The sequence below is a fragment of the Peromyscus californicus genome, unplaced genomic scaffold, assembly GCF_007827085.1.
Source record: "Peromyscus californicus insignis strain IS unplaced genomic scaffold, ASM782708v3 Scaffold_4__1_contigs__length_199733344, whole genome shotgun sequence".
Classification (NCBI taxonomy): Eukaryota; Metazoa; Chordata; class Mammalia; order Rodentia; family Cricetidae; genus Peromyscus; species Peromyscus californicus.
Genome location: NW_026294562.1, coordinates 191,115,054 through 191,136,583, shown reverse-complemented (window position 1 = coordinate 191,136,583; position 21,530 = coordinate 191,115,054). Strand labels below are relative to the sequence as shown.

At 39.4% G+C, this 21,530-nt stretch overlaps 1 protein-coding gene across 5 annotated transcripts in view; it reads right to left on the bottom strand.

Moving 5' to 3' along the window:
* The window catches only part of LOC128125486 (zinc finger protein 420-like), a 34,896-nt gene extending 21,443 nt beyond the window's left edge, over window positions 1–13,453 (bottom strand). For 3 of the 5 annotated variants that reach the window (XM_052762935.1, XM_052762939.1, XM_052762937.1), the window contains exons 1-3: window positions 13,254–13,453; window positions 11,880–11,964; window positions 11,533–11,626 (exon numbers count right to left, since the gene is read on the bottom strand). The gene's annotated coding sequence lies outside the window, so the exon portion shown is untranslated. The remainder of the gene's footprint in view (window positions 1–11,532; window positions 11,627–11,879; window positions 11,965–13,253) is intronic. The other 2 variants (XM_052762936.1, XM_052762938.1) reach the window with 1 other exon arrangement.
* Window positions 13,454–21,530: the final 8,077 nt, after the last annotated feature.

The following is a 21,530-nucleotide window of genomic DNA, read 5'->3' as shown; positions in this document are numbered from 1 at the left end:
AGAGCAAGTCTTTGGTCAATATCAACTGAAAATGGTGAGAAACCCACTCCATATCTGATAGAGGACTAATATCCAAAATAGATAAAGAACTCAAGAAACTAGATATCAAAAAATAAATAATATAATTAAAACTTGGGTACAGATCTAAACAGGATAATTAGTAACAAATGGATATCAGTTTGACATCTGAAACTATAGCAACTTGTGTCTGGGGCCTTCTCTGCTGTCAGATATGTAGAGGTCTGTGCTCAGAGTGCCTAATATCTTTCCCTAACTAGTCAGTTACAGAACACATCCCCAGGCCTGGGATGGGGCCCTAGTGACTCCAGGAACCTACCATTGTGATACATCTGGAACCTGACTTTGTAAAAGAGTCTTTTATATATTTCCTTTTTAGGACTTTCATCACAATTAAATACTAATAATGACCCTACCTATGTTAGCAAAAGTGATTTGAGGAATTTTAATATTAATCATGTTACTAAATCCCTTATTATCCACAGGGTCAAGCTATTGTGGAATGACAACATCAAATGCTTAACTGGCAACACAAAAATTTAAAAATAAAAAGGGGGTATTATTTACACTCATCTAAATCCCTCACATGCTATGCTACATTTAGCTTATGCTAACTTTAAATTTAAAAAAAAAATTTTTTTTTCACTTTAAAGGATAATGCTTTTGCCATAAAAGGAGACATAGCCTAAAGTATATGTTAAATGAAAAGATCTAGAAATTAATCAGTAGAAAGGACTCAGTATTCTAACATTGAGGTGAGGTTAACTTATGTCTTCCAGTAAATGAACAAAGTCCCTGGTGGCTCCTGACCCAATACAACTGACCAAGACATCCAGAGGCCACTAGATGAATGAGACATCTGAAGGCAGATGACAAATCCATCAAGAGGAGACATCCCAAGAGGGAAAGTAAGCTGATAGCTTGGGGAGACATCAGGACTTTAACTCATTAAGCTGAGACTTTGGGGAAAAAACAAGGACACTAGAAAACTGACCCCAAAATGACGTTGCTAAGTTTATTACTGCCAATGCAGAATCCAAATGTTGTTGTGTTTTTTTTTCTTTTTTTCTTTTTTCTGATGGGGGGTTTAAGGCACACCTGTGATAGGAGACAGTATGATACTGTTTTGCAATGCTTAGGGTTGTTCATGAAGGGTTTATGTGGGACAGTCCATATTATACTCATTTTGCTCAGTAAATCTTTGCAATTGATCAATAACCTTAAGAGAGCTTTCTCTGAAAACTGTAATAGTTTCTTACATCTGTTGGATCCTGTAATAGTTGCAGCCACAACAGCTTTTTTTTATTGTCTATCCCAGGAATCGTTACTGGAATACAAAGAAAAGCCTCAAAATGGCCTGTATAATTAGTAAACTTACTAATAATACAGCAAAAGTATTAGCAGAAAATAGAGTTGGGTGAACTGAGGATCACAGCTTTACAAATAAGATCTACTACAGATTATTTGTGGCTTAAGCATAATCTTCATTATCAACAACCACTTGGCATATTTTGCTTTAATGTGCCAGACTTTTCTCATATTATTGGTGGTCAATTTAACGAGTTATATGATGTGACAGACAAAAATCTCTCAAGTGACCTTTGACTGGCCATCAGAGTTAAGATGGCTTTTCCCTTTCCTAGGTCCTCTATTAGCTATTTTATAATTCCCTTATGCTTACCTATACTAATGAGACTAACTATAGAGGGCATTCAAACTTGGCCTCTATTATAGCCAGTGTCTATTCTTAAAAAAAAAAAAAAAATTAGAAGGGAGGAGATGTTGGGAGCATAAAGTCTTTGTGCCAAATCACAAGGGAAAACAGTAAAGTTAATCATACAGGGTTGTCTCCTCAAAAGAGGAAAGGAATACCTGTTTTACACATAGAAGGCTGGAATTAGATGCTGTTAATGATACCCAGAATGTTCATCTTAGACTCTCCCTCTCTAGACCTTTCTCTTCAGCTTTGTTTCTCAGTCACTAGAACCCACCATTACAGTAGATGTCACATGTTTTTATGGCCTGCTGAACTCCATGCTAACTGTATGATCTGGATGGACACCACACCAGATCCTTCCCTAGGCCCTTACACTAATATATGTAACCTATCTCTAGAACCTATCTTTTTGGAGGAAATGACATGTACTTTGAGTTGAGTTTAGATGTAATTATGCTTCCTTGTGCATTGGGGATTGTATTACACTGAGAAATGTTTTTCAAAACTGGACTATGAACCACTTGGTGTCAGACTCTGTAGATGTTTGAAGCACACTGACTAGGTCAGGCTGAACTGAGTTTTCCTTCTTACCTCTCAGTTTGTTTCACTGACAGCTGTGATGTGTATGGGGATTCTCACATGCTTAACCTCTTAGTCACCTCTCCAGTGCTCAGGCCGTTCTTAACAACTCAAGTTGACAATATTTACTGTGTCAACTCTGAGATCATTCAGTCCGTGTTTGCTACAATTTCTTTTGTGGAAATCGACTTTATGGTTTCATATGAAACTAGGATTATGGCTTATTTACCTATGCTATATTTTATGTTAATCCTGTGTAACAAAGTAAGCCTTAATTCTACATGTATAGATAAGGTTTTTTAGTTTACATAATTATGACACACACACACACAAACACATACCATATTTATATTTATGTCATCTACTATAATTGTCTTGATAGTTAATGGACATTTCCATGACTCCTTATTAAAGAATTTTAGGGTAAATATAGAGAGCAGATTGCACTTATTACTAACTTAATTCCCAACTTACCATATCAAGTCATAGGGCAGATACATTCTATGTTTCTTCTCCATGATTTCAGAGGAACTGCTTTACTGTTTTCCATAATACATTCAAATTTTATAAATGATTAAATACAAGCAACAGTCAAGAGAGTGTCCAAAGCTCAAAATAAATAAAAGAATTCAAATAAATCTCTAGAAACCAACTGCAGATATTTATGAATTCCTTGAGGAATTTAAAAGACTCTCAATGAGCTAAACAAGAAGAATAACAAGTAAATGAGGTCAGGAAATTCACAGTATCAAAAACAGAGTTAAAGCAATGCAAAGACAACAGACTGTAGCTCAGAAAAAAGCTACAATATGAGGGAACAGGAGAGAAACCCTCAACTTTCATGAAGGAAAGAAACATCACTCAACAACTTCACTAATGCTATGCATCAGAAAGCTGAGGACACAGGACTAGAAAGTTCATATCAACAGCAGTGTAGAGATGAATACGAAATTCAGCAAGATCAAAAGCTCCCAGTGTAGCCAACTCTCCTCAGAGAATATGTATGACCTTCAGGGACTTTAGAAGTTCAACTGCAAACCACAGTCCTGGAGTGCATGTGACAGTGAGAATGTCAGTCAATGTGTTTAGTTTCTCAATGCATTTCCCACATGAACATCATGGAAGAGTTGTGTATGACTTAGGACACAATTAACATGCAGCCCTTATCCCAAGTCCTGCTTGGTAATTGGGAACTATTCACAGTGGGAACATGTCCTTTCTACATTAGACCTAACTGATCAGTGAGGAGGTTTTGAGATCTGGGGCCTGTCATTACACCACATAATAAGAAAACTGTGGTATTTGATACCACAGCAGACTTCTCTGTTGAAGAGATTCTGGTCCACAGAATTTTTTTGTATTATAAATTCTTCCACAAATAGGGAGGATCCTCTCAAAAGTTACTGCTGTGTTCCTAACTACATCATCAGTATGATAAACCTTCTTTTGCTACATTACAACGGCACAGGATGTTCTCCAGATCTGGGCTTCATGTACAGAAACAACTTTATTTCTCACCCACAAGGATCATCCCTAACTCTTCCAATGCTGACATGAGGTGTCAGCTATCCCGTCACATATACAGGCTCTACACTTACTCTCACACTATCAGTGATACCTCCAAGTTCTTTCCTGTCCTGTTAACCTGAGTTGTTACCTTTATGCATTACCTCTAGGCCTTTCTCTCTTTCTTTTCTTCCTTCCTTCCTTCCTTCCTTCTTCTTTTTTTTTTTTATGTGTATGAGTGGCTTTGCATGAACATAGGTCTAAGCACTGCTTACATGCAGTGCCTGCAGTGGCCATAAAAGGGCAACAGATCCTCTGGAACCTGAGTTTTTACAGGAGGGTGTTGAATATGCATGTAGGGAACTGAACTTGGAAACCGTAAGAGCAACAACTCTGTTAAACTGCTAAGCCCACATCTACAGCCCCTTGCTTACTGCTTCTTTTTTTTTTTTGGTTTTTCGAGACAGGGTTTCTCTGTGTAGCTTTGCGCCTTTCCTGGGACTCACTTGGTAGCCCAGGCTGGCCTCGAACTCACAGAGATCCACCTGGCTCTGCCTCCCGAGTGCTGGGATTAAAGGCGTGTGCCACCACCGCCCGGCGCTTACTGCTTCTTGATTAGCTACTGTAGAGACTTAAATCAAGGAACGATGAGGCAGAATTCATGAAGCACTGAGGACAATTTTTTTCTTACAGTGTCAGGGTGAGTACAAGGTCACAAAAGACAGTCACACAGAAATAGGTGACAAGGACATTCTGAGAAGTTTCAGCAACAAGAGGTACTGGTTGTGAAAAACATTTTTCCGTAATTATGTGCCTAAGGGCTTACAAGCATAAGAACAAGTCAATTTGAAATACTAGACGAAAGATATCAGAAAGATTATATAGAAACTAATGAACTAGAGACTCCAAGACAATGCACAGTCAATGGAATAGACTTGTTTCTGTGAACACAAGAGGACTGACAAAGCACTGTTCTCCCTATCTGAACTAAAAGAGTGAATCCTCAAGTACTAGGACTGGAGCTGAAAAGAGGACATTGCAGTGTATGCCAGTGACGTCAGTGTTACCTTACGGAGTGCTGTGGAAAGTCATACGCAGATAAATCAGAATGGAAGGAGAAAGGGACGAGTTCCTAGAAACAAGTGAACAAATCAACTTTCTGTCTTAAAACTAGAGCAGGCATTATTTGAGTGCTGAGACTGAAGCAGGAAGAGTTTCTTCGTAGACTCTGAGGCCTGGACAGATTCAGCACAGAATTCTCCTTTCCTTTAGACAAACTTTACACTAATATGAAAAGGAGAATATTGGAGAAACCATGAAGAAAAGGAAATCTAAAAAGTCATCCAACAAAGCTAGCTTTACATTGACACCCAAAGCAGATGAGAAAAAACAAACACATGCAAAGAAAGATCACAGATCAGTTGTCAGGATGGACGTAGACACAGAGATTCTTTAAATTACATGGAAACTGACCAAAAGCTGAGTTCATGTCAAGACTGTTTCAACACTTACAAACTAATCAATGTAAGACACCAAATATGTAGAATCAGTGAAATGAGACATGACCATGTCAATAGACTCAAGAAAGGCCCATGGCAAAATTCACATTTGCTCAGTATAAAAGCTCTGAAGAATGCGAGAATAGAAGGAACGTACCATAATAAAGACAATGAGGTGAGTTTCCGTAGTGTAGTGGTTATCATGTTCGCCTAACACTCAAAAGGTCCCCGGTTCGAAACTGGGTGGAAACAAAGGTGTATGTTTGCTGGGTGGTGGTGGCACATGCCTTTAATCCCAGCACTCGGGAGGCAGAGGCAGGCGGATCTCTGTGAGTTTGAGGCCAGCCTGGTCTACAGAGCCGAGATCCAGGACAGGCACCAAAACTACACGGAGAAACCCTGTGTCAAAAAAAAAAAAAAAAAAAAAAAAAGACAAAGAGACAAACCTAAACCAAACACTACTAAAGAAGGAGAACTGGAATCATTCCACTGCTATTAGGACAGAGAAGGGTGTCCACTCCTTCTACACTAACTCAACACAATGCATCAGTGGATACACAGTTCAAGAATGACAGAGAAAAATTTAAAGGGGAAAATATAAGAGAGTCAGAAAGCAAGTGGACCTCCTACAGAGGAAATAGAACTCTGTAATCCAATAATACCCATGGGAAAGTTCAGATCTGATAGCACTCATAGTCCTCTTAATAAGCTATTTAATCCACATAGGACACCACCTGGTTTTGGGTTTTTGTGTGTTTGTTTGGTTGATTTTGTTTTTTTAAAATGCTTTTTTAAAAAAGGAAGATGGGTAAGAAGTCAACAGACCACTCAGTGTCTAAAAATATCTTGGACTTCCTGCTGGTAGCAAATATGTCAGAAACTGCTATGCAGGCTGGGAAAAGGAGTGGAGTTATCAATGGCCATACTCAGATATGGATCCTGTGCTATAATCCCAACCCGCCAGCCAAGAAATGCCCATCGGTGTCAGTGGCAAGACTATTCGGTGGGTAAGAGAAGGCCTTCTGGCTTGATCTGAAGCTGGCTCCACAGAAGGAAATCCATAGTTGGTACTGGGAACCTGGGTGAAAGCCAATTAAAAGAAAGATCACAGACTCTAGGAAGAAATTCACTCTTGACACTTTGCTCCATGTATAAAAATACCTAAACTGCTTTTAAATTGTTCAGTTCACACCCACAGCCTGGTACGACTTTCAGCCTGGGTCAAAGAAACTTTGTTTTCAATGGGCAAGAGTTATTTCAGAGACTTATAACTGGTCAAATACTAAGAACAGTTGACTGTTTACTTCACAGAGCATAATGGGAATTCCATATTCCCACATCTAAATCACAGGGAACATTACAGAAGAGGAGGTAAAAAATTTTAAGATCTGGAGGATGAAAAGGGGACACATGTAAGACTTTTGCTATATGACAGGGCAGTTGGAATTATGAACACACAATGGCCTGGCTACCTGGCCTAAACCTGCCCTAAATCATACACAAAATATGAGGTAGGCTAGTGGGAAGAAAACACAGCTAACCAGGGATGAGAGAGAGGGTGAAGACGGGGTAATGGTGGGTGATTAAACCTATGCAATGATTAAATATCAGTATTTATTAATTATAAGTATTAAACAAAATTTAAACCAACAGAATTTAAGGGGGATACCAATGCCTAGTTAGAGGCAAATCTCCTTTTATCATCTATATAAACAACTAATTAGAAAAGCCTTATACTTTGTTATTGTTCTATTTATTTAATTAAAACCAGATAGCAAATAAAAACACTTTAAAAAAAAAAATGAAGAAAACAAGCCAGGTGGTGGTGGCACACACCTTTAATTTCAGCACTCAGGAGGCAGAGCCAGGTGGATCTCGAGGTCAGCCTGGTCTACAGAGTGAGATCCAGGACAGGCACCAAAAACTACACAGAAAAACTCTGTCTCGAAAAAAAAACAATAAAAGAAACCCCAAAACAAAACAAACAAAAAAAAAAATGAAAAAAAAAGAAAAAAAAGTAACCAAGCAGAAGAGACCTCTTAAATGAAAATCTGAATTCACTGAAGAAATTAAGAATGACACAAGAAGGTGGGAAAATCGTGCATCCACATGGAATAGGGCATATTATTGCAAAATTATCAGTGTTAAAAGATGTATATGATTAACTCAAAATCTATGACAATTGAGCTCCCCATGATTTACTTCATAGGTACAATGAAGAGAATCCTACAAATGTACAGGGAAGCACAAAGACCCTAAGAGTGGAGAGTAAGCCCAGACACACAGAGCACAGCTTCAGTCATCTGAGCTGTGATTTCTGATGACACTAAAGACCCACAGGAACAAGAGCAACTTGGGAATGGCAGAACAGACATACAACACAATAAGAAGAAAAGAAACAGAACCAGGCCAAGCAGGTGAATTTCACCAAAATGGCAAAAACATATGCTACAGAATAGACAGCCTCATCAACAAATGGTGTTGAGAAAAGTGAATATCCACATATAAAAGAATGAAAGGGTCCAGTGAATTCCAATTCACAATTCTAGTGAATTGTGAAGCCTGCAAAGTAGCACAAGGGGAAATAAATCCATATACAGTTTCTAAATGGCACTACAAATTAACAGAACACAAGAGCAAGAAGCAGCAAACAGGATTGCATGCAATTAAAAACTTGCACGGAAATGGTAACAGCTAAAAGTATGAAGAAACAGCCTACAGAATGGAGAAATTTGTTAGCAAACTTTTAATAGCACAATACAAAAACACACAGATTTTCATCAAGAATTAAAAAAAATGCAAAGCAAATAAATATTGCAATCAATAAATAAGCAAAAAAAGAGCACGTTCAAAGTAACTAAAACAGCCAAAATGTCCATAGTACATGCTTCACACTTTTAGTCATGAAGAAAATGCTCATCTATTATACACTGAGATCTCGTCTCTGCTTAGTCAGTGTGTACACTCAGGGTCCCAAACAATAACAAACCCTGGAGAAAATGCAGGAGAAAGAACACACAGTCTCAGTGCGAATTCAACTCACTGCAGCCACCAGGGAAGTCAGTGTTGCAGCTTCCTGAACAACCAAACAAGCAAAAATAGAAAACACAGAGAAGATACTAATCAAGTTGATGAAGGAATTAAATATGCTGCAAAATAACAACAATATAGAAAGGAACTCAGAAAGAGACATAAGAAATAAAGAAAAATTAACAAAATGATTTGTTTTTATATTATCCTTCAGTGATTTCTTGAAATGTATGTGGACACTGTTCCTCAAATCAAACATAAATATAGGATACAGCTTCAGGAATATATCATAAGAACTCAGCTGGTTATGGCAAAGTCACTACCTGGAGGGATCAGGGAATTCCTCCAGAGGAAGCCAAATCCCAAAAAGCTTTTGGTGTTAGTTGGCTTGTTATATATCAGCTGTCTTCATCATGCATGCCTTCATAGTTTTCCCAATTGACTTTTCCCTAAGAAGGGCTAACAATGTGGACTGATCACTCTCTGGACCCACACATTCCAGGCATTTGGAGAACAGCCTCAGGAAAGGCTTTCTCTGGAATCAGATAGCTCCCTTGGCCACTTTCAAGGACTAGCAGTAACAACAGTCCACATGAAAGTCTCCTGATTTAAGGCAAATTCCACAAGGAGACACTACCTAGGTCAGGTGGATGTTAAGTAATAGCTTTACACAATTTAGCTCGGACCCTCCATTCTTACAGCCTTACTAACTTTATAGACTTTTAACTCCTTACCTAATCACTTCTAGGAATATTTAGATAACTCTCTGTGCTGACAGCTATGCTCAGCCAGAACCCCAGTTCAAGCCTCCCTGTAATTATCATCATTGGCAGCATCCGGCCAGGTCCATCCCCAGATCGAGGAAAGTACCTTATCAGAGATACTTCTGTACTCTCTAAGAACAGACTTAAGCATCCAGGCTACCTGTTTGAGAAGGCCTGGTGGATGTGCCAATTAAGCTTAACTTCCTCCTTTCCCAAACTTTACCTCTAGTTCCAGATCTCCCTTTAACTATCACCAGAGGCATCTAGCTGTACACAGGTTGCCTAGCGACTGAGCACACTTTCCCCCACTCTACAGAAAAACGGCAGATAGCTTGGACAGATAGGAGTCACAGGAAAAAAGAAGACAGTTTTATTTTCTCCCATTGGCCTAGCAACTTATAGATCTTAACATTTTCTACCAATCATGTTTAAGTTTATAGTTGAGCACATAAGAGCCCTCTTCTTAGATATTACCTGAATCTAGCCTTTAGTTAATTCATTTCCCCATTGGTCACTTACCTTTGGGGTTGCAAATGATAATTAATGGTTATTGCCTCTCTATGTGATTCTTATCACCCCTCCATTTGACCCTGGGAGCCTGGCTTTGCACAGTTAAGGGATTACTGCTTGTAAGTGTATATATACCAGGACTTCCAGGGCACAGGAGGACAGAGAAGAGAAAAGAGAATGGAAGAACTAGATGGGTAAGAACTTGAGAGGAACAACCTGAGATGGGGAAGAACTAGATTGAAGGGCTAGAAGAGAGTACTAGAGGAACATGATGGAAGATGAGGAAGAGTCAGATGGGGAAATACTAGCTAGGTAAGAACAAAATGAAAAGGACCTAGTTGAGGCAGAATTAAGATGAGAGAATTAAGATAGAACTTAGAGGGAGCAATAGATAGAGAAATCAGGCAAGACAGGAGCTAGGCACGAGAACAGAACTGAAACTGTGTATAAAGGATGTTATGCCAGAGGAATTAAAGCAAGTGGACTAAGAAGTCGGTGTGCTGAGATTCTATTTCCTGAAAATAGTCCTCGACGTTAGTAGTTCTCTCTCCTGAGCCCCTGGGCTGTATAATAATTAAGGCTAGTCCCACTAATATTATACAAGAATATTCTATGAAAGTACTTCCTTCAAATATAAGGATACAAAATGCTAAGAGTGAGGGAAGTTTTTTAATAAGATATGCTGTGATGAGGGTTGGTCATAATAATGGTAGATAAAAGAAAAAGCCAAATCTATCAACATAGAAAACAAAAATTTTAACAAATGATCAAATGGTCCATTTTCCAGGAAGTTATGTGATCAATATAAATGCATTTCACATAACAGTTTCCAAATACATGAAGCAATCAATGGCAGAATTGTAGGAAGCAAGTAAGACAGTGAAGCAGGGAAGTTTCAACATCCTTCATTGGGTGATGTTGGAAAAGAGACAGAACATTAGTGAGAAAAACCATGAACAGCACAGAAAACCAGTAACGTCTAGCAGGCCTCCAGAGAATCATCCACACAACAGCAGAAGACGCCCAGTCTTCTAACTTCAAGCAGCATGCTCCAGTGTAACCATGTCTTAGAAATAGAACAAGTCTTCAAACCTAGTAAAGATCAATGACTAAAAAGTATCTTCTCCAAGAACTTGCAACGCTGATATCAACAGTAAAAAAGTATACATAAAAGATAAGTGAATACTGACTCACTGATAGTATGTTCTCATTCAAACACAGGAAGAAATATAAAAGAACGTTTGTGTTCTGTAAAGGCTCCAAGTAATTTGTGCCAAGCTCATATAGGCATTTTTCACAGGAATAGAGAAATTGTGAGAAACAACTTCAAAAATTATGAGAGAAGGACCAAATTCAGAGGTGATTTCAAAATATATAGAAGTTATAGCAATGCAAACCATTGAGAGTTGACATGAAGACAGAAGACAGGGAATATCAATGGACAGACAATGCAGTCAGAGTTTCATACTCTGCAGAGATACTAAGCAAATCTTACCAAAATCCTGCTGGCATTATTTTAGGAAATGGAGAAAGTAACCCTAAGACAACAGAACCTGAAGGAGCTATAAAATGCTCCAAAAATTGAGAACAGGAAAAACCAAGAGGCATCAATGGTTCTAACTAAACATTATATTCAAATTATAGTAATGAAAATCTTTAATATTGGTATAAAGGCACGATCAGTGATGTGAATGAAAGAGGGACAATAAAATTTGATTTGCCTTTGAGTCTTTCATTAGATAGTCTTCTAATGCCTACAATACGATAATCCTGAGATTATCCTCAGTGGAATACTCTAGAATCAATTCAAATGAAATAGAATGTGGCAAAACCAATTTAATGCTCTGTTTCCACTGTCATTTGAGCCTCTCGCTATCCCTTCACCCCCTCCTCAATCCCTCTTACACACCAGGATCCTTTGCTACTGTCTCTTCTCTCTTCTCCATCTAGGGCTCATTGTTCTGATTCGCAGGTGAGCAGATCTGGCTGAGCACTGGGGAGACCTGCATTTAGGAAAGAGATTCTTCAGAAAGTACCTGGAAATTTCCATGGAACAAACATGAAGGATGCCGACGCTTGCAAAAGGATAAACATGAGGGAGAGAGAAAAGATCAGGATAAATGTCTCTCTTTCTCCGAGGATTTCACTTTACTCTGTGAGATGTGAGACTCATTCACTCACAGCTCACACACGTCACAGTAGTTTTCTCAGATACCCTGAGCAGGAGAAACGGAGACTGCAAGAAAACTTTCTTACCCACAGAAACCAGACTGTTGTACTTTGCCAACAGGAGATCTTTGTAAAGAGCCCTGTGAGCAGGGTTGAGGCATTCCAATTCCTCCTGCAAGAAGTAAGTTCACAGTCACAGCACTGAATGTCAACAAACCTTGAAATAAAAAAACAAGTTTGGCTACGTGTGCACAGACAGAGGGCTTTTCTTGAACCAAGGAGACATTTTTCTGATCTAGGTAAGTGATCATAATAATTCAAAGAGTGCTTTCTAATTTTGTTTTCATTCACAGTGAGTTTCCCAACTATAAAAAGAGTGTGGGCTGATATCCATTCACAGCATCCATAAAGTGCTTGCTTGGACCTAAGGTATTACATTAATATCTAAACATAGGAAGATACATTTCTGAATGCTGCATGTACATCATAGAGTGCATAGATTTCAGATGGAAAATTAATGGGGAGTAAAAGTTTTCTTAGTAAAAGTTAATGTTCACAACCATAACTGCAGCACTTGTTAAAGTATTGTTATGGGTAGCCCAACAGAGATTAGCATTCAAACAGTTTATAGCCAACTCAAAGTCTTTATTCCAGCCAGCAGAGACCACACTCAAGTGTTCAGGGTCCTAGGCAAGGCTCCAAGTATCCAGAACATGGAATTTTTAAGAGCAGAGACCTCGGTCCAGGAGTCTTGCTTGGAAGTTGCAGGGGAAGTTTTTAACAGAAGCAAGCAGTTTTTAACAGAATCTAAGAGAGGATGTTAGCCTGCCTGAGGCGGGGTTCCTGCACACACAGGCATCTAGGATAAAAGGTTAGCTGGGGTAGGTTCTCCACAAAAAAGCAGTTTTAACAAAGGCTAAGTAAGATAGATTAGCTAGGACATCCTGACCTTTGGTTTCTAGAACAGAGTTGGGTATTTTTCCATGTGATTCTCCATCAAGGAAATCAGACTCTAGTTAACCCTGGAAACAGCCTCAGCAAGAATACAAGATGGAGGAACTCCTGCACTGTCTTGTCCTGTCACGGTGTATTTTCTGATTCAATCAAATCTGCACTGGTTCCTCAAGTGGCTAATATCTACAAAGCTCTTTGGGTGCCTAGTCCCAGGGAAAGCATGCATGAATTTAAATTCCAGGAGCTTTGTAAATAGAAAAAAGAACGGTGTTTGCAGACAGCACATAATGCAAGCATAAAGCTCTACCAGGTTACTTTGTGAAAATACTATACAATCATAAGATAAATGAAAAATTCACGATTAAGTCCCAGTTCATAGGATCTCAAACTTCCCGACAATGGTAAGGTATCAGCGACAGAATTGTGAGAACGGCGTCCTTAAGAGCAGCATCAGCGAGCACACCCCTGCTCCATTCCCGCAGGTCCCAGCCCCGCAGCTCCTCTGACCTGGGAGGTTCCAGGGCCGCCGGGCTGCGGTTCCCGCCGCTGCGCTGCTGACTGGTGACTTTGCCAGGACACCCCACGTGGCACCTGTGGCTACCGGGAGTTTTCAGGTCCTCCGAGAGAAGCGACTGTCCTCCACCCCGGAATCCCGACCACTGAGCTCTCCCAGGTCCCACAGTGAATGGTGGAATTTCCTGTCACTCTGGCCTGGGTCCTGAGAGTGTCTCCCTGGCCCCGCCCACTACACGCCGGTTCCGGTTACGTGGTTCCTTTAGGTCCGCCCATGCCAGGCGCTTTCCCTTTCTTAATTAGTTTCCAAATTAGTTTTCCAAGTCCATCGAAGTTTTTTCTTTTACCCTCTCTCCTCTAATCGGGTGAATGCCCCCGCTCTGCCGAGACCCGTCCCTCCCACTCGGTCTCAGGCTGCCTTCCTGCTGTCAGGCTGCCCTGGACCCGCTCTGCACAGCCTCCCCACATGCTTGCTGCCAGCCTAGACCAGAACTGGGTCTAGGAGGACGTTGCACCCCCGTATCTGACCTCCACCCTGGGTTCTGACCCTTTCGGATACAAGTTTTCCTTCCTAACTTCTCATCTTGGGGTAGCAGCCTCCTGGTTTAAAAATGCACAGCAAAAGATAACACCCTAATTCTGGTGATCAGGTCCCATTCCCAAAACAAAACGAAGACAAAATGCCCTTGACTCAAATCTCAGATCCTAGCTGTATCCCTTAAGAAAAGCACTTTAAATGATATCCATGACACAGAACTGAAAAACCAGAGTCATGTTCAAGGAGGTCAAAGCATATAGAGCACGTTAATGAACTCAAAGAGGTAAGTATAAAATGATCGATGGGCAAGAAAACAGCAAATGCCTGAAAGAAAAGAGGACAATGCAAGATATGAAAAGTAAATTCAATAAATAGCTAGAAACACTGAAAAAAAAAACCAAAATAAAATGAAACAGGAAATGGAGAATGCAATAAGCCTAATAATAAAATAAATCAAATAGGAGACAGTATCAGGTTTGAAGACCAAATAGAGGAGCCAGATGTCTCAATCAAAGAAAACAAAGAATTAAAATAAAATGCTCCATACAAGTAGCACTATTTAAGGTAAAAGTGAAACCCAGCTGCATACCCTACTCTTATATAAAAAGTATTCTATATTTTAAACACAGAAACTCACCCTAGAGAGCTTTACTGGGAAGCTGGATAATCATTTTCATCATTATACAAATGAATGACTCTAATAAGCCATCTTTATCCTTCCTTCACAGACCTCCACTATTATCAGGCAATTATCTGGAATTACACTATTAGCAATAATGACTTGGGGGAAGACATTTCAGGAGCTCATTATTTTGAGAGGAAATGGGTGTCTCAGGAAATCAGTGGTCACTCAATCCTTTTACAGCCTAGTGCTGAATTCACCCTGTGCTGCACTCCTGTAACTGCTAGATGGTGGCATTGCCATTTTGCTAACTCTCAAGGAGCTTTGTCTTCCAGGAATCATTTAAAAGCTGTTTTTACATAAAACATAGGAAATTTATTTAAAAAAAAATGCAGAAACCCGTTGCTGTCCCAGATGCAGAAAATAAATAATGTATATGGCCACAGCCCTAAACAAGTCAGCTACACCATCCCATCTTCCGAGAACACTGAGGAAGAGGTGGTGGGAAGGAAATAAGAAGGGGAAGAGGGGGGATGGGCATGAACTGCCATTCTCCAGACTCCACACAACTAGAGTAATCAGTAACCCAGAGCAGCAGTCTTACCTACACTGCCCACACTCAAGACCTGCCTTAGTCACAATCAGTCTAGGAAGGGCAGAGACTCACAGGACCCCTCCCTTTAGCTCTCAACTGTGGTTATGGATAGACTTTAGGAGAAGGGGAATCACTGTCTTTGCTTGTGTCTCCTCTGAGAAACTACCAAGCTCCAATACATAGCACCAAACCCACATCCTCACAGATGGCCCTGGTTAATTTCGATGGGTCAAAAAAACCAAAATGAATAGAAATGAATATGAGAGAGAGAGGTAGTGAAGAGGACACACACACACACACACACACACACACACACACACACACACACACACACACAGAGGGGGGGGGATGGGGAGAGAGAATTATTGGAAGAATGGTCCGGGATTGTAGGGAGTCAGGGATGAGAGTGCACTGAAAGTGAGGTATATCATGTGAAAAGGAAAAAAAAAATAATAAAAATGACCACATCAGTCTGTACTTTCATTTTTGTGGGGAATCAGGTAATACCAGCTTCATTAAGAGTCTGGAAGCCTCACTTTCCTTTTAAATCAAGGAATATTTTAAGTAGCTTCAGTATCAGTTATTCTCTGAAGTTTTGACAGACTTCTGTGATGAATCAATCTTCTTCTTGGTGATTCTTTTTCTTTTCTTTTTCTCTTCTTTTTTTTATTGAATGGGGGTACATTTATTATTGCCTCACTGTTGTTGCTGCTTGATTATCAGTTTATTTATTTCAATGTTGATGTAATTTTGGCATATGGTATGAATCAGATTATTTGTCCATTTCTTTTGGAGTTTCCAATGTAGTTTCCTGGAGGTGTTTAAAGTCAGTGGACATCAGATACACTTGTACACTTGTGTCTATTGATTAGGATGTGCAGTTAGTTTGGGTACTTCTCAGGTCATGTTGACAAAAATAATTCTGTATACACAGATTTCAGGGAGATGCAGACTAAATCTCCCTTAAGATTCCATTTCATCACAGTCAGAATAGCCATCATCAGGAAAAATAAATTCTAACATGAATGTGAGCAAAGGGATAGTATTATACACTGCTTATGGGAGTGTAAATTAGAGCAGCAACTTTGGAAAATGGTCTAGATTTTTCTCAAAAAAACTAGAAGTAAAACTACTGTATATACTACACTGTTCGGTCTCTTGATTGTTCTCTACAATTCTCTGTATACACCCAAGCTGAGGAAAAGAGACCCTAGAATTATCCAAGTTCCTTTAGGGATTCTAGCTAAGAAATAGATTTGTCATAATTATAATGAAGACCATGTTTCTCTGGTGTGTTCTGAGGCTCAAGCTGTACAGTCATGAGTGTGACAGTAAAAAGGTATCCCAGCTCTAGAGGGGGTGAAAGCTCAGGAAAACAAACTCAGAATTAAAGCCCTGTCTTTAAAGCACAGGGTTGTGAGCGAGTTCAGTTTTCAGATGATATGGCTACTTGTTTTACATTGTTGTAAGTTTATTGTTTCTCTGTGTATGAAAAGGAAGAAAGAAAGAAAAAAGACATCACTAGCTAATAGTATATGTGCTGCCGAAGTGAGCACGGTCACCAGCTAATAGATTCTGCACATGTGCATGGATTAAACACATTAGTGATTAACTCCAGATCACCAGTAATACCTCCAAGTTGAGTTAAGGAAAGAAATGAAAGCTTTTAACTAAGAGTCCATATCTGAATTCTTTACTTCATACTCCCTGTATCTTGTTAGGGACAGACAGAGTACACAGACAGACTGACACACAGAGACAGATTCACAAGACAGCCTTCCAGAAGGCACAGTTTGAGACTCATGCAACAGACAGCAGAGGTCAGAAGACACAGAAAGCATGAAGGAGAGAGCAAAATCTGGACTTCCTCTTGATTAAATGACTCCAATGGTGAGGTGTTTATTTCTTTCCTTGACATTGATTCTTTATCGATGACTGTGGAGGGGCCCCAAAACAGCTTGACCACACAGCCATCACCATGACAGGCTTGGAGGCCCACACACAGCTTCTGTGACAGGCTTACTGGCAGGCAACACCCAGGTCCAGGAAAAGCCTTAAGCTTAACACCACCCAGGGATCCACTCAGGGATGGGGAAGTACCTAACATCCCAAACATTGCAACCATTAGATAAGGTGGCCAGATGAGTCTAGCACACACCTCTTTTTGTCTTACAGATACCCCTAGACAATTGTCAGTCAATCAGAGTCCTAAACCCTGGAAATCCCCTCACCCCAACCTCTGCTGTGATAAAAAACCCTACCCTGCCTGGGCTCTGGGCTCTTTGTTCTCACCACTGTGTTGGACAGACAGAGAGACCAAGCTCGGAGCTTGAAGAGAATAAAGGTTGTTTGCTTTTACATGTGGAATTCGGTCTCTGTGGTGGTCTTTTGGGGGGGTCTCCACGATCTGGGCATAACAATGACTTGGAGTTAATCACTAATGCATATAATCTGCATGCATATGCATATACTTATGTAACACTGTTAAATGAAAAAAGAGGCCTTGAATTTGAAAGAGAGCAAGAAGGAGTATATGGGAAGGCTTGGAGGGAAGAAGGGAAAGGAAGAAATGATTTAGTTATTTTATAATCTCAAAATGTAAAAGAAATAATTCTGTAAAAAGAAATGAAGATATTGCTGCCAAAAATAGAGTTTCTGAGAGCAGTTTAAATCACAATTAACAAAATTAGCCTATTGTTACATTTATAAGCTATGTATATTTTAATTATATCAAGCCTAGTAATTATGAAAAATGGTCTCTGCAAACAGACTTATCCTAAAATTTTAAGTTTGCGTATCATAAAGCAGTTTAGAAATTTTTTAGTCATATAATAAAAGTATGTCTTAATAATTGACTCACCCTTTAAATGTATAAACTAGGTTATTTTTTCATAAGGCAGTAAAGATGCTTTAAAGTATATTTATTTTATATGTATGAGTGTTTTGGCTGCATATGTGTGAATTCACCACATGCTCACAGTGCCTCAGAGAGCAGAGCATTGAATCCCTTGTAATTGGAGTTACAGACAGTTGTGAGCCACCCTGTGGGTGCTGAGACCAAATCTGGGTCCTCTGTAAGAGCCACAAGTGTTTTTAACTGCTGAGCCATCTCTCCAGTCCTGATAGAGACCAACTAGATTAATCTCTCATTGGCTAGGATTAAGGTAATAAATCCATGGTGAAATAAATGAGAGGAGAGATCTCCTCAATACATTTTCCCCCACATCACCAATGGCTCACAGCAAATGGCCAAATGAAACAACTTCCACATTGTCATAGCATGCTCTATTATGCTGATACATATAGTATTCATTTCTGTAGTATTGTAGTATGATTGCTACAAACAGTACAGCAACTATTCCTCCCCAAACAAACATTAAATGGGGCATTATCATTATATTGAGTAAAATAGGTTATATGAAGATAGACAAATATTACATGTTTGGTTTCTTTCATTTATGTGTCATAGGATTTTCTATAGATACAAAAAAACCATTTATTGGGGATGCAGGATGTGGTCAATGCACATAAGATGGCTGAAACAATATGTCTGTGTGAAAATAAACATCATACAATGGACAAAATGATGCCTAGTGATGGTGAGCACAAATGTTTCTTCTTTTGAGAATTTTCAGTTTAGTTCCATGGCCCAATTTTCATGGGGCTGCTTATTTTCTTAATGTTTAATTATTTTTAAGTTCCTTATACATTTTAGAGAACAGTCCTGTCAGGTGAATACCTGTGTACCAGTAAAATTTTGAAGAAGAAGAAAGAAAAGAATTGATACAAATACATAATGAATTTTATGAATCATGAATTTATGAATTCATGAATCAGAATAAAATCATTACTGTTGCAGGAACATGGGCTAAACTGGAGATCATAGTGTCAAGTGAAATAAACCCGGGTCAAAAAGAGTGTTGTCTGCTTTTTCCACATATGTAGAATTTGTGTGTGTGTGTGTGTGTGTGTGTGTGTGTGTGTGTGTGTGTGTGTGTGTGTGTTTGTGAGAGAGAGAGAGAGAGAGAGAGAGAGAGAGAGAGAGAAGGAGACAGAGAGAGACAGAGACAGAGACATAGAGGGAGAGGGGAGAGATATTAAAGTAAGAAGGAGGTCTAGGAAGAGAAGAGAGAGAGATATTTAGAGGTAGGGGAGAAGAGAATGGGTAATAGAACACATGAGATGGGAAAATGTCTAAAATAAAAAAGGTTACAATTAATATAAGAAAAACTATAAACAATAACTATATACAATATATACAGGAATAATTACATCAGTAATGTCTAGTCCATTAACATTTTACAAATTCAAAAATACTCCATTGTCTCTCTCGTCTTCATAAGTCCAAAGGTTATGCCTGATTTAACTTCTATCTTAATTTACATTACTAATCCCAATTATCTTTTGCTGTTTCTCAAATATATACTTCACACATCTTTAGTGAGTTTCTTTTCTGAATCTGTTAACAAGGAAAACTATAACTATAACTATTTAGTCTTCAACTCCATCAGAGACCTGAGAAGGAAATATTACTTGAATAAGCAGGAGATGCAAGCAAGCGATTTCCAAAGTATATGAAAATGACAGAGACAGTTGGCCAGCTGGACATTCACCCAAGGTTCTTCTGTGATATTGGGACATCCATCTTCAGCCCACAGACCTAACATATTTTATAGAATTTTCTTTGAAGTTGAATACTCTGAAGGGCTGTCTTACCTTGTCTTGGCAAAGCTCAGCAATCACTTTGTCTTGTGTCCTGCTTGTTCAATTTGAACATCATACTGTCAGCAGTCGAGGCAAGGGCAATTTCTTGCCCATTGGCTAACTTTTGCAACAAAGAAAGTAAACTCCATAAGGAGTTTCTTCAATGTCCATCATCTTTTCTGAAGAATATTGGTGCTGCCAGAAGCTGACCTATCTCATTGTCATAAATATTCTTTGTTATTAAAACATCTTAAATGCTATATTCTGTAGATCTTTGAAGTGTTTGAAGATGACCTGTCTATCTAAAATATATTTCTGTTTGACCTAGAAAACATACCTAATATTGCTACAAGTTTGATTGCAATAGGTGACTAAGTACTAACCTGCATTTCTTTATTATCTTTAAATAGTTTCTAATAATAACTATCAAGGACTAGAAATTTACATTATATGATTAAATGAGCTATATAGGTACAATACATTGGACAAGAGTAGAAATGTATGTACAGTATGTCCTAAAAAAATAAACTCAAATTTGTATCAATATCCAAAATCCATATCATTGTAAAATATTTAAAACAAGTAGATGTTTTTCAAAGCAGATTCAATAATCTGCCCTGCTGTGGGATGGTCTGTATGTCAAATGTGTTGCTGATTGGTCAATGAATAAATCACTGATTGGCAGTGGCCAGGCAGGATGTATAGGCGGGACTAACAGAGAGGAGAATTGAGAGAACAGGAAGCTGGGTGGGGGAGACACTGCCAGCCGCCGTTTGGACAAGGAAGATGTAAAGTACCGGTAAGCCACAAGCCACGTGGCAAGGTATAGATTTATAGAAATGGATTAATTTAAGCTGTAAGAACAGTTAGCAAGAAGCCTGCCATGGCCATACAGTTTGTAACCAATATAAGTCTCTGTGTTTACTTGATCGGGTTTGAGCGGCTTGGGACTGGCGGGTGAGAGAGATTTGTCCTGACTGTGGGCCAGGCAGGAAAACTCTAGCAACAAATGGCGTCCAATGTGGTGGCAAGAGTTTCCACCTAAAGCCTGAGAAAAGATTCTAAAACGGAGCTAAAAACAGTTCCTAATTGTCTCTCTCAAATGAGCAGCAGCTGCCGGTTTGAGCTACTTGTGGGTTCCTGGTGTGCGTGCTTGACCTGCCGCCGCCGTATGGCGGGAATGAGGCCTCTGCAAGTGGCAGATTAAGCTGCATGGTGGATTTAGACTTTGCTAGCACAAAACAAAAAAAAAGAGGTTTCTGGGCTACACGCTGCTTAGATAAAAGCATAGACCCACGATACCTCCCAGAGCTGGCGATAAACCACCGCCATGTTGGGAAGCTGAGGTGGGCGGAGCCAGCAACCACAGCTGCTGCAGTTTAAAGCAATAGGCTCAAGCTAATATAAAAAAATAAGCCACGTAAAGATGGCTACCACACAGAGAATCTGGATTATGTTCTCTTTGATATTTGTAACTGAAGAAAAACATTTGATTACAAAAGCTGTTGAGTTATGCCAAAATGTATATTTTAAAGGTACCTTGACTTCAAAATTTGGATGTAAGGATATGTTGCTTTGGAAAGGAGGCTCTGCTTTTGTTTCCACAGAAAGCCAGAGGCTATGGATTTGTTCCAGATTAAGATACATCAGGTTTGACCAGCCAAGACCCCCTGAAAGGTCTCCGATGACACCATGGCCCAGATGATCCAACATCCAGAATGGTTTCAAGGCAACTGGCTCAGATGATACACCCTCATGGACTACTCCATAATCCTAAAGTATTCTTTGTGTCCCCATAAGATACAGCGCCCC